Source organism: Coregonus clupeaformis, chromosome 16, assembly GCF_020615455.1.
Source record: "Coregonus clupeaformis isolate EN_2021a chromosome 16, ASM2061545v1, whole genome shotgun sequence".
Taxonomy (NCBI): domain Eukaryota; kingdom Metazoa; phylum Chordata; class Actinopteri; order Salmoniformes; family Salmonidae; genus Coregonus; species Coregonus clupeaformis.
Window position 1 is genome coordinate 46684219 of NC_059207.1, and position 17602 is coordinate 46701820.

At 42.2% G+C, this 17602-nt stretch overlaps 1 protein-coding gene across 2 annotated transcripts in view; it reads left to right on the forward strand.

The window, feature by feature from the left end:
• The window catches only part of LOC121585013 (armadillo repeat protein deleted in velo-cardio-facial syndrome homolog), a 279542-nt gene that overhangs the window by 63736 nt on the left and 198204 nt on the right, over positions 1-17602 (forward strand). For both annotated transcript variants that reach the window (XM_041901324.2, XM_041901322.2), the window contains exon 2: positions 7113-7191. The gene's annotated coding sequence lies outside the window, so the exon portion shown is untranslated. The remainder of the gene's footprint in view (positions 1-7112; positions 7192-17602) is intronic.

Consider the following 17602-nt stretch of genomic DNA (forward strand, 5'->3'; position numbering starts at 1 on the left):
GCGCAGCAGTATGTAGGGAATAGGATGCCATTTGGGATGCAGTCGCTGCCTCATGGAAACTTCCTGTCCCACAATTTAAAGCAGCAAATTGCTACATTCAAACAAGTCATGCCCTATGCGAGCCAAGTTTTATTATGCCTTCATTCTCCCTCCTGTATTCCTTTGATCTAGGAATGTTGTTTTAATACAACCGGCTGATGTTTCTACTAAAACTAAGACACCATTGTGCCTTGATAATGGGTCAGTCTATGAGGTGATTTGGAGCCATTTTCTACAGTGCCAGTCTTCTCTAACCTATCCCTCAGGACCATTTAAAAGGAAACTTTTACTCTGCTTGTTCTTAATATCTGTGTAAATGTTTAGCATTGAATCACCCCCTTTAAGTTAGCTAAAGTGCTGTTGCATAAAATATTTGTGTGTGCGCGCCTCAGTGAATGAGGCTACCACTGCTGTCAGTTTGCCTGTACAGGCCTCCCAGGAATTGTAAATGTCTTTATATTTTAGACAAGGCTGGCTTTTTTCTTTTTCACTGCAAGTTACTTTCTGTATATGCTCTTTTTACTGCAGCTAACTCTGCATTCATTACTATTTCATTTGACATCAGGGGAGCTACCAAGCCAGGAATTAAACGATTTGGTGCAACCGGATAAAAATAAGATCCCTTTTTTCCCTCTCTTTCGTTCATTGGGAGCATAATCTTTTTAAAGTTCTAAATTCCTGCAGCAGATGACAGTGGGATTAAGCCCTGGCAGATGTGCTGGTGGAGCGAGGGACTGGTGTTGTCTCTGGGGTGTGTCCTGTCCCCCTTCGCTCTCTGGGTGTGCTTGTGACCTCACGTGAGACAGAGCAATGGAGAGCAAAAGACGGAGACAAAGAGAGAGCAAGTGAGAGACTGAGAGCAAGAGAATGAAAGAGAGGGAGAGCTGGCAGGTGCTCAGCTGGAGGTCCTCTCACAGCCAGTACCTCTCTCGTCTTCCTCTAAACAGCTAGGGCAGCAGACCCAACACGGAACCCTGCTGCCCTGTCACATACAGTTCAGTTTCCAGGGACTCTCCATGCGCCGCTAGCCTCGCTCACAGCCCTCATAGTGCTCTTTTATAGTTCTGCTCAGTCAGTGACTCCGCACACCACCACTGTGTGTAACCAGGGTCTATTCCCTGTGTGTGGTGTGTGTCGGTGTGTGGAACCTTGGCTAAGAGGAAACCCATAGAGAGGGTAAAATATTTTTCATTGTGAAACAAACAAGAAATAAGACAAAAAAACAGACAACTTGATCGTGCATAACTATTCACCCCCCCAAAGTCAATACTTTGTAGAGCCACCTTCTGCAGCGATTACAGCTGCAAGTCTCTTGGGGTATGTCTCTATAAGCTTGGCACATCTAGCCACTGAGGTTTTTGCCCATTCTTCAAGGCAAAACTGCTCCAGCTCCTTCAAGTTGGATGGGTTCCGCTGGTGTACAGCAATCTTTAAGTCATACCACAGATTCTCAATTGGATTGAGGTCTGGGCTTTGACTAGGCCATTCCAAGACATTTAAATGTTTCCCCTTAAACCACTCAAGTGTTGCTTTAGCAGTATGCTTAGGGTCATTGTCCTGCTGGAAGGTGAACCTCCGTCCCAGTCTCAAATCTCTGGAAGACTGAAACAGGTCTCCCTCAAGAATTTCCCTGTATTTAGCGCCAACCATCATTCCTTCAATTCTGACCAGTTTCCCAGTCCCTGCCGATGAAAAACATCCCCACAGCATGATGTTGCCACCACCATGCTTCACTGTGGGGATGGTGTTCTCGAGGTGATGAGAGGTGTTGGGTTTGCGCCAGACATAGCGTTTTCCTTGATGGCCAAAAAGCTCAATTTTAGTCTCATCTGACCAGAGTACCTTCTTCCATATGTTTGGGGAGTCTCCCACATGCCTTTTGGCGAACACCAAACGTGTTTGCTTATTGTTTTCTTTAAGCAATGGCTTTTTTCTGGCCACTCTTCTGTAAAGCCCAGCTCTGTGGAGTGTACGGCTTAGTGGTCCTACGGACAGATACTCCAATCTCCGCTGTGGTGCTTTGCAGCTCCTTCAGGGTTATCTTTGGTCTCTTTGTTGCCTCTCTGATTAATGCCCTCCTTGCCTGGTCTGTGAGTTTTGGTGGGTGGCACTCTCTTGGCAGGTTTGTTGTGGTGCCATTTAATAACGGATTTAAATTGTGCTCCGTGGGATGTTCAAAGTTTCGGATATTTGTTTAGAACCCAAACCTGATCTGTACTTCTCCACAACTTTGTCCCTGACCTGTTTGGAGAGCTCCTTGGTCTTCATGGTGCCGCTTGCTTGGTGGTGCCCCTTGCTTAGTGGTGTTGCAGACTCTGGGGCCTTTCAGAACAGGTGTATATATACTGAGATCATGTGACACTTAGATTGCACACAGGTGGACTTTATTTAACTAATTTTGTGACTTCTGAAGGTAATTGGTTGCACCAGATCTGATTTAGGGGCTTCATAGCAAAGGGGGTGAATACATATGCACGCACCACTTTTCCGTTAATAATTTTTTTGAGTTTTTTTAAACAAGTAGTTTTTTTAATTTCTCTTCACCAATTTGGACTATTTTGTGTATGTCCATTACATGAAATCCAAATAAAAATCAATTTAAATAACAGGTTGTAATGTAACAAAATAGGAAAAACGCCAAGGGGGATGAATACTTTTGCAAGGCACTGTATCATAGTTGGATGAGTCTGACACAGTGGCTGTGGCTGTTTTGAGTTGTGAACGGTATATTTTCTGTAACACACTTGACAGTCACTATATGGTTTTGGTTCTTCCATCCCTAAACCCCCGACGTTGAGTCTGAGAACTGCCAGCACACAGCTGACACGAAGGAATGTCGTCAACTAAAGGAGTGTTTATAGTATTTGTAATTTACCCCCGACAATCATATAATATTCTGCCATTCCATTGTGGGTTGTTGTCTTACAGTGGATGTAGCTTGTCATTTGGGCTAATCATGATGATTAGGGGGGGGATTATTATTTCACTTTCCATTTCCCTTTTGTCTTTCCGCTATCATCAAGCTGTAATGATAGACATTTTAGAGAATTCAACATCTACTGTCTGCACAGCTTCCCAGGCAACCACTGCAGCAGAAATGCTGTTATACAAAATCAGCTTTCCCAAGTCAAAGATGGGGGATATGCTGTGAAGACAGACCCTAAGTCATAGTTATTCATTTCAAATCAATTGAGCATTTCAGGCACGCAAAAATTCAAATTACAAACACTGAAAAGTTTCAAAAGTACACAACCAAATATTGCATATTTCAAATTAAGTACTTCAAAAACACCAGAAAACACATTGTAGAATGAATAGATCACTACATCCAATGAATTGAAAGCAACAAAACTCAGAACTGTAAATAAAAGGAAATTAAATTTACTACCCATTTAACAAACATTTCCCTTTTCAAAAACATTACAGGCTACATTGACAGGCTCCTGGATCTCCTCTTCGAGGTCACCCTTGATCCGTATGTAGCCTGTATGTGGGGAAGCTGTGCGAGCTGTTCATCCCAGGACCCCTGTCTTCCCAGTGTGAGGTATGAAAAGGAGGACGCCATAGCTGAATTTGTCTCCCGGTTCAATCTTGAGGCTGACTGAAGCCAAGTGGGTGACTGAAGCCTGCTTGATTGAAGCGGGGTACATGGGTTCCCCTCCTCTCACGCTCCCCTCCCTATCAAACTCTGTAGTTGGTTGCATTTCCTAAAGCCTAAGTAATTAACTTTTGCGTGATATGATGTCACATTTTGTTACTTTGTATTGTTTTTTTTCAAGCATTTGGACAGGAGATGAGTGTTACAAAATTGTACGAATCAATGGAGTCCTGCACACTGTACATTCGTGGTCAAAAGTTTTGAGAATGACACAAATATGAATTTCCAAAATGTCTGCTGCCTCAGTTTTTATGATGGCAATTTGCATATACTCCAGAATGTTATGAAGAGTAATCAGATGAATTGCAATTAATTGCAAAGTCCCTCTTTGCCATGAAAATGAACTTAATGTCCACTGCATTTCAGCCCTGCCACAAAAGGACCAGCTGACATCATGTCAGTGATTCTCTTGTTAACACAGGTGAGAGTGTTGACGAGGACAAGGCTGGAGATCACTCTGTCATGCTGATTGAGTTAGAATAACAGACTGGAAGCTTTAAAAGGAGGGTAGTGCTTGAAATCATTGTTCTTTCTCTGTTAACCATGGTTACCTGCAAGGAAACATGTGCCGTCATCATTGCTTTGCACAAAACGGGCTTCACAGGCAAGGATATTGCCTAGTAAGATTGCACCTAAATCAACCATTTATCGGATCATCAAGAACTTCAAGGAGAGAGATTCAATTGTTGTGAAGATGGCTTCAGGGCACCCAAGAAAGTCCAGCAAGCGCCAGTACCATCTCCTAAAGTTGATTCATCTGTGGGATCGGGGCACCACCAGTGCAGAGCTTGCTCAGGAATGGCAGCAGGCAGGTGAGAGTGCATCTGCACGCACAGTGAGGCGAATACTTTTGGAGGATAGCCTGGTGTCAAGAAGGGCAGCGAGGAAGCCACTGCTCTCCAGGAAAAACATCAGGGACAGACTGATATTCTGCAAAAGGTACAGGGATTGGACTGCTGAGGACTGGGGTAAAGTCATTTTCTCTGATGAATCCCCTTTCTGATTGTTTGGGGCATCCGGGAAAAAAAGCTTGTCCGGAGAAGACAAGGTGAGCGCTACCTTCAGTCCTGTGTCATGCCAACAGTAAAGCATCCTGAGACCATTCATGTGTGGGGTTGCTTCTCAGCGAAGGGAGTGGGCTCACTCACAATTTTGCCTAAGAACACAGCCATGAATAAAGAATGGTACCAACACATCCTCCGAGAGCAACTTCTCCCAACCATCCAAGAACAGTTTGGTGACGAACAATGCATTTTCCAGCATGATGGAGCACCTTGCCATAAGGCAAAAGTGATAACGAAGTGGCTCGGGGAACAAAACATCGACATTTTGGGTCCATGGCCAGGAAACTCCCCAGACCTTAATCCCATTGAGAACTTGTGGTCGATCCTCAAGAGGCGGGTGGACAAACAAAACCCCACAAATTCAGACAAACTCCAAGCATTGATTATGCAAGAATGGGCTGCCAGGATGTGGCCCAGAAGTTAACTGACAGCATGCCAGGGCGGATTGCAGAAGTCTTGATAAAGAAGGGTCAACACTGCACATATTGACTCTTTGCATAAACTTAATGTAATTGTCATTAAAAGCCTTTGACACTTATGGAATGCTTGTAATTATACTTCAGTATACCATAGTAACATCTGACAAAAATATCTAAAAACATTGAAGCAGCAAACTTTGAAGACCAATACTTGTGTCATTCTCAAAACTTTTGACCGTGACTGTAGTGCGGCCGGGTGCCTATATTAGGCTTATGGTTCGAATTATTAGTTTATGTCAAATTTATTTCTCAGCTTAATTTGTCATGAGGGTTCATGTTGATAAATATTTTGGCTATGCTGGCCTATTGTATATGATAAAATAAATGTCTGATCAATACATACAATTCTGAGCATATTGTCATTTATAATGCTAATGCAGAGGCAGCATAAAATTGTCCAGTACACTTATTGTATGGTGTTTTCATGTATATTTCCATATGTCTAAGCTTCTAAGGTGACTCAGGCTTTACTAATTATTGTGAATCAGTGAACTGTATTCTGTAATTTGTCACAAAACAATAGAAATGCAAATATGTATTGCTGCTGTTTGTCTGATATCTAACAGTCCATTATGTAAGGGATAAAAGCAGACTTTCTGTGCATTACCTTGGAAATAATGGACGACGAAGTAATGTACAGAATGGAGGCTTATACCACAGTTGCCAAAGAAAACAATATGAAAGCACACATTTACCAGTATAAAATACTTTCTTCCGTTTATAGTTTAATTTTTATAAGCAAGTTCATACTTTCTTATCTTTTAGTTGCTAGAGACACGACCCAGTCCTTCGTTCGATATTTATGGACGCAACCCAGTCGTTCGTTCTTTGTTTCATGGCAACGTTCTTATCCCTTGCTTGCTAGCTAGCCAGCTAGCTACAGCTAACACAGTCACAACCTCTGCAGCCAGAGTAACAGTAATGTTTATTCCGTTGTGTTTGTTTAAGCTGTTTATACCACAGTTGCCAAATAATACTAGTAGTTGTTTTCTATTGACATTCATTTGGATACCACATAACAATTTTACCAGATTTTTGCCTGGCATAGCTCGACACTGTTCATTACGAGGAGATCGCATTGCATATCAAACACTAGGCTAGAAGCTAGCTAAATAGTTTGTTGCTGGAAAACCTACCAATATAACAACCGAATTCAAAAATATCCGTTGTTGAAAACAGCTGGTCAAACTAGAATTGTGGGAGGATTTGTGGTATAAGCCTCCGTTCTGTACATTACTTCGTTGTCCATTATTTCCACTTGTGTCATGACTGCAACAGTAGGGACCAGAGAAATGAATGTTCATCACGGTAGGTCATCAGATACAAATCAATGCTAGCTAGCTACGTTTTTTTTCCTCGTTGGACCTGCGTTTACAATGTATCCAATTTTGGTTTGTGTGGTTGTTGGTTTAGCTTTCTGTAACTTTGTAGGAAGTACGGTCTTAATGTATAAGCGCTTATTGCGTCATGATTGCAAGGTGTCCCGATATCTTTTCCAACTGTCCCGATTATTTGGTTTTAATGTCCATTCTAGAATGCCCTTCTAACCAATCAGAAACTAATATTCAATAATGCTGTGGTATAACATGAATATAAGCTCCCTGTGACTGAGACTGTGTCAATGGTGAACTGGATGGTTGGAATGAATGAGCATTTTGAAATGTGAGAAGACATGGAAGAAGTACCTTAATGGGTTTAGCAACCAGACAACAGATCAAAGCATGTTGTATAATAATTTGTCTGTTGTATAGTGACCTACCTACTACTATAATATTTCTAGAAAGTAAAGTACATTTAATTGTGCCAAGACACTAAACCTATTGTATCTGATGAAGCAAGCAGCCTAAAAAAGTATCTTATTTTGTCTTGCAGGTGTTGCAGCACCGGTGCAGTGGCCCTCGTCTGATAAATGTCCACCTGCGCTGACATTTTTATGGGTCTTTCTCATCAGGTGCGTTTATCCACATTTCCTAATTGCAATGATGTAACCAATAGATACTGTATGTCACAGGCTGTAGTGTCTGGTCTGACTGCACAGCTGTTCTATGGATGCGTCCCAAGTAGCACCCTATATAGTGCACTACCTTTGACCAGAGCCTAATGGGTCTTGGTCAAAAGTAGTGCACTATTTAGGGAATAGGGTGCTATTTGAGACACGTCCTATTTCTTTGGGTTTAGCGTGCTCTCTCATATTTCCTTTCCAATTATATCAGATGGACAAAAAACAGGCTAGTATTCTTATACTGTACTTCACTGATCTATTAATATAGCGAAGTGAATTACTATAAAAGTGTTGATTGTATCCTGATTTAATGAATGGTGTTTTCTAAACGTGAAGTAACATATAGTATAGGTCAGAGTGGAGCGGCTTGGAAATGTTAAGGAACTCAAAACGCAAGGAGAATATATATTTCCCCAACGAGAATTAGATTAGCTAAAGTGAAGCACCGGCGGGCCAAGATGCATGGGTCTGTCTAAGATCATACTCTGAAAATCAATAGATATCTAAGATGATCATTTCAGCCCTGGGTTAAAGACGCCTATTCACTATTCAATGTAATGTGGAACAAGCCTATTCACTTTATCAGGCACCAATGAACCTGTGCTCATGTTAAACCCTCATGAGTAAATACTGTAAAACCATCTAATGTAGACTGAGGCTAGTAGAAATCATCACTGGCCTAGTAGCAATCAGGACTCTTGTCGCATCCTTTATCTTCAGCGGATTGTGGGGGTTCGATTTTAAAGGTTTTGTAACATAAATCAATTACGCTAGAAAGGTCGTCACAGCAACAAATGTATCCTTCATTATTGTCTGTGAAAGTTTGACTTTTGTTGTTGTGAGTTTTCTTCTATTCCTCAGTGGTGATGTCCCTGGTCTGAATCAGTGGTACAGTTCTGTTGCCACCTGACAAACATTTAGCAGCCTTGGAACTCGCAACTAAACCTGAACCTGTTTAGTGCAGGGGGCTTTACTTTGATGCCAGGAAAAGTCCCAACGGTTAGCCTGTTTCTCGCTTTTTCTTTTTAGCTGTTAATTTACTGGTACATTGAGTCTAGATGTTGTTCCCAAGTAATTAAAGTTAATCTTGTTTCTGACTGCTGAGATTGGTCAGCTGGGGCTAGCTGGCATGGACTGAATGACAAAAGTGTGTGAAAGGTAACCAGAGAGGACAAAGCTGAATTAGTTTATTCTGACGTATACGTTTGTCAAGCTAGGGAATAGCTGACTGTGGTGGCTGGATCGTTCACACACCATGTAATGGAGGTGGTACATCACTAGAACATAATCTGTGCATCTCTCCCAGGAGTTATGACCCAGCTCTGGATGGGGATATCAGCATCGGAGTTCGCATGGTGCAGGAGGAGAGATTTAAAGACTGCATTGCTATTCCAGAGATTTAAAAGTGCTCCTCTCTGACTGTGATGTCTTGTTCTTGAGAGCATTGGGCCCCGATCGGAGATACAGGCTGCGTCCCAAATGGCACCCTATTCCTTATATAGTGCACTACTTTTGAGGGCACTGGCCAAAAGTAGTGCACTACATAGGGAATAGGGTGCCATTTGAGACACACCCACTGTAAACCACACCTGCAGTCTGTAGCTAGTTTCCCCTCTGCTTCTGCATTCAACTCAGGTTGCTACTGTAGACTGTGATAGAGAGAAGGCTGCTACTCTGAGAGAAGGTTGGAAAAATACCAAGTCTGTTGGCGGTGGAGTTTTTATAATTCATCCCTTCATCCTCCGGCTACTGTACAGCGCCATGCGACCGCTGCCCATCTGAGTACACTCCAAACACAAATATTGTTATTCTGCCATTTGAGCCGCACATTTCCAAGCCTGCACTGCCAATGACTCCTCACAATATATTATTTTTCCACGCTGCTGGGTGGTGTGCATAGCCATTTGTGGGGATCCAGTTTTCAACAGATTGACTTTGAGGCAGGGTTAAGGCATCGCCTCTTAGTCAAGTCAATGGCTCCTGGAGAAACACTGCACGGTCTGCACTTCAACTCAACCTGGAGCACTGGGTGACCTTTATAAACTTGTTAGTACTGCCTTTTTTTATTTACTGAACCAGTTGTTAGTCATTGTGAGATACCTTGTTAACCCTTTATACGCTTGGAAATTGGCCTATGTGGATAGTTCTAAATTGAAATGCTTCTTACAGAAGAAATATGAAAAGCATATGCATAACCATGGTAGCATTCAAATTGGAACAGTAACATAAGAATATTCCTGGAAAATGTGGGGTAGGTGACCAAGTGGCCACCCAACTCTCCAAAGTGTGCACAGTTCCTAAGTAATTTCAATGTACTTTTTTGACTCAAAGAATAATCTTCAACTATAAGATGCTTTTTTTGAGCTCTCCTAGCTGTGCCATTGAGGAACTACAGCAAGCACACTTGTAGTTTTTTGCTTGGAACACAACCCTGCGTCCCCGCCATCACACAATTACTGTTTACGCAATCCAGGTCAGGTGGGCATAATTTGAATGCTTGTTCTATTACCAACATGACTAGCTAAGTTATAAAATACAATATTGTTGGGCTTTCACAGGGCAATTCAGAGAAACAGATCGCAATTTTGGTGCTCATAGAAAGTGGTCATGCCGCATGTGTGCATTCAGGTGCGTGTTCTGCTGCGAATTTACTCCACAGTAGACAAACATGGGCTCATTCTGTTCAGAACAACCCAGGGTATGTGCCGTGTCATCTTGTAACTGTACATCAAACATGGTGATCATTAAGTTTGACGCTAGCTATGTTTCCATGAACTTGTCCAGTGATTTTTTTTATTGTTGTTGACATTTAGAAAGTTTGCATCGGAAATACAGTAGATGCAACAATTGCCTGCTAGGGTGCGTTTCCATGTAACTATCTTGTGTCGATGAAAAACAGCTGGATGTAATGACGTATGCTGTAGCGTTAAGATTTCCCTTCACTGGAAGTAAGGGGCCTAGCCCGAACCATGAAAAACAGCCCCAGACCATTATTCCTCCTCCACCAAACTTTACAGTTGGCACCATGCATTGGGGCAGGTAGCGTTCTCCTGGCATCCGCCAAACCCAGATTAGTCCGTCAGACTGCCAGATGGTGAAGCGGGATTCATCACTCCAGAGAATGCGTTTCCAAAGTCCAATGGTGGTAAGCTTTTACACCCCTCCAGCCGACTCTTGGCATTGTGCATGTTGATCTTAGGCTTGTGTGGGCAGCTCGGCCATGGAAACCCATTTCATGAATCTCCCGACAAACGGTTCTTGTGCTGACGTTGCTTCCAGAGGCAGTTTGGAACTCAGTAGTGCAACTGAGGACAGACTATTTTCACGTGCTTCAGCACTCGGCGGTCCCGTTCTGTGAGCTTGTGTGGCCTACCACTTCGCGGCTGAGCCATTGTTGCTCCTAGACATTTCCACTTTGCAATAACAGCACTTACAGTTGACCGGGTCAGCTCTAGTAGGGCAGAAATTTGACGGGTGCCACGTTGAAAGTCACTGAGCTCTTCAGTAAGGCCATTCTACTGCTAATGTTTGTCTTTGGAGATTGCATGGCTGTGTGCTCGATTTTATACACCCGTCCACAACGGGTGTGGCTGAAATAGCCAAATCCACTAATTTGAAGGGGTGTCCACATACTTTTGTGTATATAGTGTATGTGGCTCCAAGCCGATATTATTACGTAATCTTACGCAGGCAGATTTTCTTTACCTTGATGAATATCTACATGCGGCCTGACCTTTTTAAGTAGTGTTATGCTTGCTGTATAAAATATATAAAACTGCCACAGCTCCCATATGATACTTTTCAAATCTCAACCTGAAGACAAGGTTAGGATTTGAGAGTGTGCATTAGGCCCGACGCTAACGATTTAAGAGGGGTTTAACTTCTACTTTTAACCTTTAAGAGTAAATTTGAGGTTAGGAGTGTTAATAGTACTGGTTTAGATAAGGGTAGGATTTCAAGGTCTGCAGTGCATTAGAGCTTTAACTTCCAAGCCTAACCTTTATGAATAAATGTGAGGTTAGCATATCCCAACCTACAGTTTGTGCTCACAACCAACTTTCAAAATCACAATCCAACTTTGTTCAGAGTTGAATGGTCATTATTATTGTAGCGAATTCAAACTTTTTACATGAATGTTTGCGAATTGTGGTAGTGGTGCTGCTATTAAAATTTGCAGAGGAGGTTTTCTAATGAGGCAATGCCATTCAGGCAGGGATGGGAAGCTCCGCTCTCAAGGTCACAGGCCTATAGCCAGAGGTCCTCTCTGCCACTTTTACACAGTCTCTGTTCTGTTTTGATTTCATTAAAAGAGGAAGAGACCTCTCTGGCCAACAGACCAGTGAATTGCAACTGACTGTTTAAAAAATAATTAAGATGGAGGGGGATTTATTAAAAGTTAATCACTCTTTTAAAAGTGCCTATATGAAGGCCCCAAATGTATTTGGGTGCCGTCAGTTGTGGGCTGTTTCCCATTAAAAATTGGGGGGTGATTAATAGCGACAATTTCATGAGAGAATTATTGTTACCCCTCGTGACATTTGGGGCTTGGAGTCTCTGAAATGATTTCTTGTCATGCAGTCCCCAGTCTTCAAGTATTGTTTATAACTCACTTTGATTTATACGCTGTCAGAAATACCTAGAGGTTGCTGTTTATCACCTGGGACACGGAGGCCATCTTAATGGACCTCGGAATAAGACTTTTTAATAAGTTAATGGACAGCGAGGGAGAGGAGCTTCTTTTACGACTCCACTTGGCACCCTGTTTGAAGCCAGTCAGTCAGCTATCAAAGGAATGGAAATATTGGTAACACTTTATAATGAGTAAGCATTTAATATGAAACTATTTCTAAACTATAAATAAGTATTTCATCATGGACAGCGATGAGCTTCTTTTTATGCCTCCACTTGGCACCCTGTTTGGAGACAGTCAGACAGATATCAGAAGAATGGAAATATGCCTCCCGAGTGGCACAGCAGTCTAAGGCACTGCATCACAGTGTTGAGGCGTCACTACAGACCCGGGTTCGATCCCAGGCTGTGTCACAGCCGGCCGTGACCGAGAGACCCATGTGGCGGCGCACAATTTGGCCCAGTGTCGTCCGGGTTGGGTAGAGGGTTTGGCCGACTGGGATTTCTGCTGTCAAGAAGCAGTGCGTCTTGGCAGGGTCTTGTTTAGGAGGACGCATGGCTCTCGACCTTCGCCTCTCCCGAGTCTGTAGGGGAGTTGTTGCAATGGGACAAGACTCTAACTACCAAGTGGATATCACGAAATTGGGGAGAAAAATAATAGATGAATAGAATGGAAATAGCTGTGCCTTTATTCCTGTTGAAGATTAGGTCTATCAATGTAGTTACCAAAGTGTTGGTGTGTGAATCCTGACGCTTTCCGTTCCACTTAGACACCTCTAACATATTATTTCCCACAGCAACCTACATGGAGAGATGCTCTTAGAGAATGAAAAAGGATAAGAGATATCTGCAGCGTTACCAGTCTGTGGATGATTGCTTGTTCCTTAGTGAAGACAAGAAGTAGACTAGCTACACATAGAGCCAGACTAGAGCAGGTATTATTGCACAGAGCCAACTGATTTTAAATGAGTTGACTTCCCTGCCACGCATCTAATGCTCTCTATCCGGTCTCTCGTTTCCTGTTAAATTCATTCTAGATAAAGGGTTTGGAAAGCACATTAGGCCTATAGTAGCAGTAGCGCTGTGGTTAGTTCCTCAGCTCCCTCCTTTTCCAGCTCATAAACTGTGAAGTAATTTAAGTCACTGCTACACCAAAGTCAAGGGCTCTGTGTATTTTCTGTGCACTCAACTTGCCACTTCAAATGACTTCACTCAATATCACGGGCAGAGCACTGTATTGAAGAGGGGATATAGAGAGTTTGCAGTGTTCTACCACCACATTTCCCTGGGATTGGACCTAGCGCTAGTTAATTTGGTTCTTTGGGGCCATATATTGATCATTGCTCAAATAAAACAAAACAAAATGTTAATTGTCACATGCTTCGTAAATGACAGTGAAATGCTTACTTATACCGAACAAAAATATAAATGCAACATGCAACTATTTCATTGATTTTACTGAGTTACAGTTCATATGAAGAAATCAGTCAATTGAAATAAATTAATTAGTCTCTAATCTATGGATTTCACATGACTGGGAATACAGATATGCATCTGTTGGTCACAGAAAAATATAAATAAAAAATGGACCTCACGATGGGCCTCAGGACCTCGTCACGGTATTTTTGTGCATTCAAATTGCCAGCGATAAAATGCAATTGGGTTTGTTTTCCGTAGCTTATGCCTGCCTATACCATAACCCCACCGCCACCATGAGGCACTCTGTTCACAATGTTCAGTAAACCTCTGAGGCCGGTTGGACATACTGCCAAATTCTCTAAAACGACGTTGGAGGCAGCTTATGGTAGAGAAAGTAACATTAAATTATCTGGCAACAGCTCTGGTGGACATTCCTGCAGTCAGCATGCCAATTGCACGCTCCCTGAAAACTTGAGACATCTGTGGCATTGTGTTGTGACAAAACTGCACATTTTAGAGTGGCCTTTTATTGTCCCCAGCACAAGGTGCACCTGTGTAAAGATCATGCTGTTTAATCAGCTTCTTGATATGCCACACCTGTCAGGTGGATGGATTATCTTGGCAAAGGAGAAATGCTCACTAACAGGGATGTAAACAAATTTGTGCACAACGTGAGAGAAATAAGCTTTTTGTGCTTAAGGAACATTTCTGGGATCTTTTATTTCAGCTCATGAAACATGGGGCCAACACTTTACGTGTTGTGTTTATAGTTTTGTTCAGTGTAGCTTGCAGCTAGCTGTACATTGTTTTATTTTTCTTTGTGTGTGTACTGTGTCTATTTAAAGGCTATAAATACAGTAATATGTATCTCTGGTCTTAATGGTTGTGTCCTTGTAGTGGTTTAAATGGCTGTATTGTTACGTGCTGTTACAATTTTCTGTATTGATGTGTTATTGTATTGCTCTGCCCTTGTGGTGGTGTAGAGTGGCTATTAATGGTTTAGGCCTGTGTGTGTGTTCTATGATTTCTAGTGCTGAATTGAACTGCCCTTGCGGTGGTGACTTTGGCTGTATTTTTGTCTGCTGGTAGTCTAAAGCTCCATTATGTGTTCTGTTCTGTATGGTAATGATGTGGTGGTTGTGATTGGGATGCATTATTAAGTATTGGGATGCATAGTGGGAGTGGTGGCGGTGCTGTGAGCAGCGCGGGACCTTCGAGTGTGACTAATCCAGGGATCTCCTATGCTGTCTGTGTGGCTGAATGGCTGTCCTTCACGCATCATGCCTCCACTGATGGGACTACCCACACAGCACAGAGCGCCATACCCAGCCACAATATCATCTAATGCTCTCCTAAAGTCATACTGCAGAAGTTTTGGGAAATGAAATAGGAAGTAGTACTAGGCCTACTGTATGTCTTCTCTATTATTCTGTGTATTTGTGTCCAGTAAGCCAACATTATGATGGGGAGGTTGTATTTGCACAACATACAGTTCCATTTGACTCTTCATATTTAAGTTCCTGCAATGAGGAGTGGAATAACAGTATTTACTTATCTTTAGTCTTACTTCTAAGACTCCTATATTACAGAGATCTCCAATGGCCTGTATCTGCAGACATCTTTCTACGGCTTCTCTACAAAGTCTCATCTGTTCCCCTGACTTATTTAAGGTCCTGTGAGACACTTGCTGTACATTGTGTGTGTGATTGGATAGAATTTGAACAAATTCTATTTTTAATACTGTACTTATATTTTCAACATTGTTACTATTTTTCATTTTTTATGATTCTAATCATTACATACCCCTCACCACTACTATTAATGCTGAACAAATACTTAAAGGGGCAATCTGCAGTTCAAACAATAACAAAGCAGCTACTCCGCCATTGATTTGGTAAATGGCGGAGGGAAGGGGTTAGTGAAATGTAACCACTCTCAAATTCATTGATGGGGCTATGGATGCAAGGACTGACCATCCATGAGATCAGTTTTGAGGCTAAACAGTGTTTGTTTACAATGGACTAAAACAAGTTTATAGTTTGGGTTCTGATGGGGTAAGACAATTGAAACTAAGCTCATAAGGCATCTATAAGTTATATTCTTCAAGAATCAATGGATACACATCATGAATTTAAGAGTAAAGAAATGGGTGTAGCAATTGCAGATTGCACCTTTTTTAACTTCCATTAGTATGAAAGGAGAGAAATGGGGGATAATTATTTAGTGTATGTAGTAAATTATACTCTTTGTTCTCCATAAGCAGCATTGGAAACATTCTAGTCACCTCCTCAAATTGTGTCCCGATAGGATTTCACTCCTGCATGTTTTATGTTGCTATTGGTATGCTAATTATTTGGTTGTATGTGGATGGGGAAGATTAGTCAAACTGATTTAGAATATTTTCACACAAGCAGATTTGAATTACTACTAATTTGGCTTCTAGTGTGCTCAGCGAATAATATGTCCGTTGTTGGCTGTGGGTGCACTGTTCTTCCCTTTCTGATTTGGAATGTTTCACTCTAGTGGATTTTCTAAGGTACCAACCAAGTTACACAGAAAGTCTGCCAAAAAATGAGAAAGTAATTTTACAGCCATGCCCTCCCTCTCAGCTGCCAGGACATGAGCTATTTACATTTTTACTACTCGGACAGGGGCACATCTGTTTTTCTGTTTCCTTTTCACCGCCAATAAAAATAGGTAATAACTGAAGTCAGGCCAGTAGAAATGTTTAAGTGTCGACTAATGCTTCACAAAAGTTTGATTCATGATTTGTATTTTTATCTTGTTGAGAACCATAGCATTGTGTTGTAACTGAAGCTTAGTATTGATTTCCTGTGTGTGTGTGCGCACGTTTAGGTGTGTGTGTGCGTACGCTCGTGCATGCATTTGTGTGTGACTCTGTACGTGTGTGTCTATGTGCTCGTAAGAGAGACCGAATCCTATTCTCAGACGGTTGGAAAGTGTACAGGAATGTTAATTTGTGTGACTGTGCTGCTTTGGAGATAAGACTAGGCATGTATGAGGGGCCTTCTTTTAATAGATTCAAGATCATGTTGACCCACTGCTTCCATACCACCATGAAAGGTGGTATTTTTCCCTCTTAAGGAATACTTCATGACCATCCACAGCCTCCACAGTCACAGCAAACCAGACCAGTGTCTTGTGTCCCCCTGCTCGAATCACAATCCGTCTCCTCTATTCTTAACAAATGGAGATATTACCTCTCTTCAAATGGAGATATTATATAGAGCAAGTGAATTCAACTGCAGACTGAAGATGCATGTATTATTAAGGCTTAAGAAGGAACGTTTTTTGGAACTTATGCAAATGAGGTACTGTGCCTTTGCAGTACCAAATCCCCATCCCCCCCTCGACGACGCACGCACGAACACACACACACTTCCGCCCCCTCCCTCCCTCTCCTCCCTACCAGTCACACTTTCAAGGGCATTGAATTGGCATGAAGTCTGAGAATCCAGCAGAAGACAGAGAGAGAGAAGATGATTACACATGAGCTACACAACACCCCTAGCAACCTCTGACTGCAGGCTTATCCGCACAGATGCATCATATGCATTACAAGTTAGATTTTTTTCTCTGTATCTCTGTGTGTGTGTGTGTGTGTGTTCTCTGTATCTGCGACACTATTCTTCCACGAGAAATTCCAGCGTTTTGCTGGTGGTGGAAACCGCTGTCTCAGGCACCGCTTCAGAATCTCCCATAAGTGTTCAATTGGGTTAAGATCTGGTGACAGAGACGGCCATGGCATATGGTTTACATCGTTTTCATGCTCATCAAACCATTCAGTGAACACTCGTGCCCTGTGGATGGGGTCATTGTCTTCCTATGGTAGACAAAATGGCCTGCCCAGCATTTTTATTCATGAGCCTAAGCATGATGGGATGTTAATTGTTTAATTAACTCAGGAACCACACCTGTGTGGATGCACCTGCTTTCAATATACTTTGTATCACTCATTTACTTAAGAGTTTCAATTTTTTTGGCAGTTACCTGTACATTCATCCATTTCCTCAGCAAACTTGAAACCCCAGTCGTGTGTGTGTGTGTGTGTGTGGCTTTAAAATACCTCTCTCTGCGTGTGTAAATATACTCTCCCAGTCGCAGACTAGACTTAGCTAGCTGCTTTAGAAGTCATTGTGGAGAGAAATTGAGCGTCAGTTCTATCTGAGGTGTACAGTGGGGTAGTATTGATTTATGACTGCCAAGGAGGCCTTTGATTGTGAACACTGGCTACGTCCCAAATGGCACTCTATTCCCTACATATAGTACACAACTTTTGACCATAGCCCTA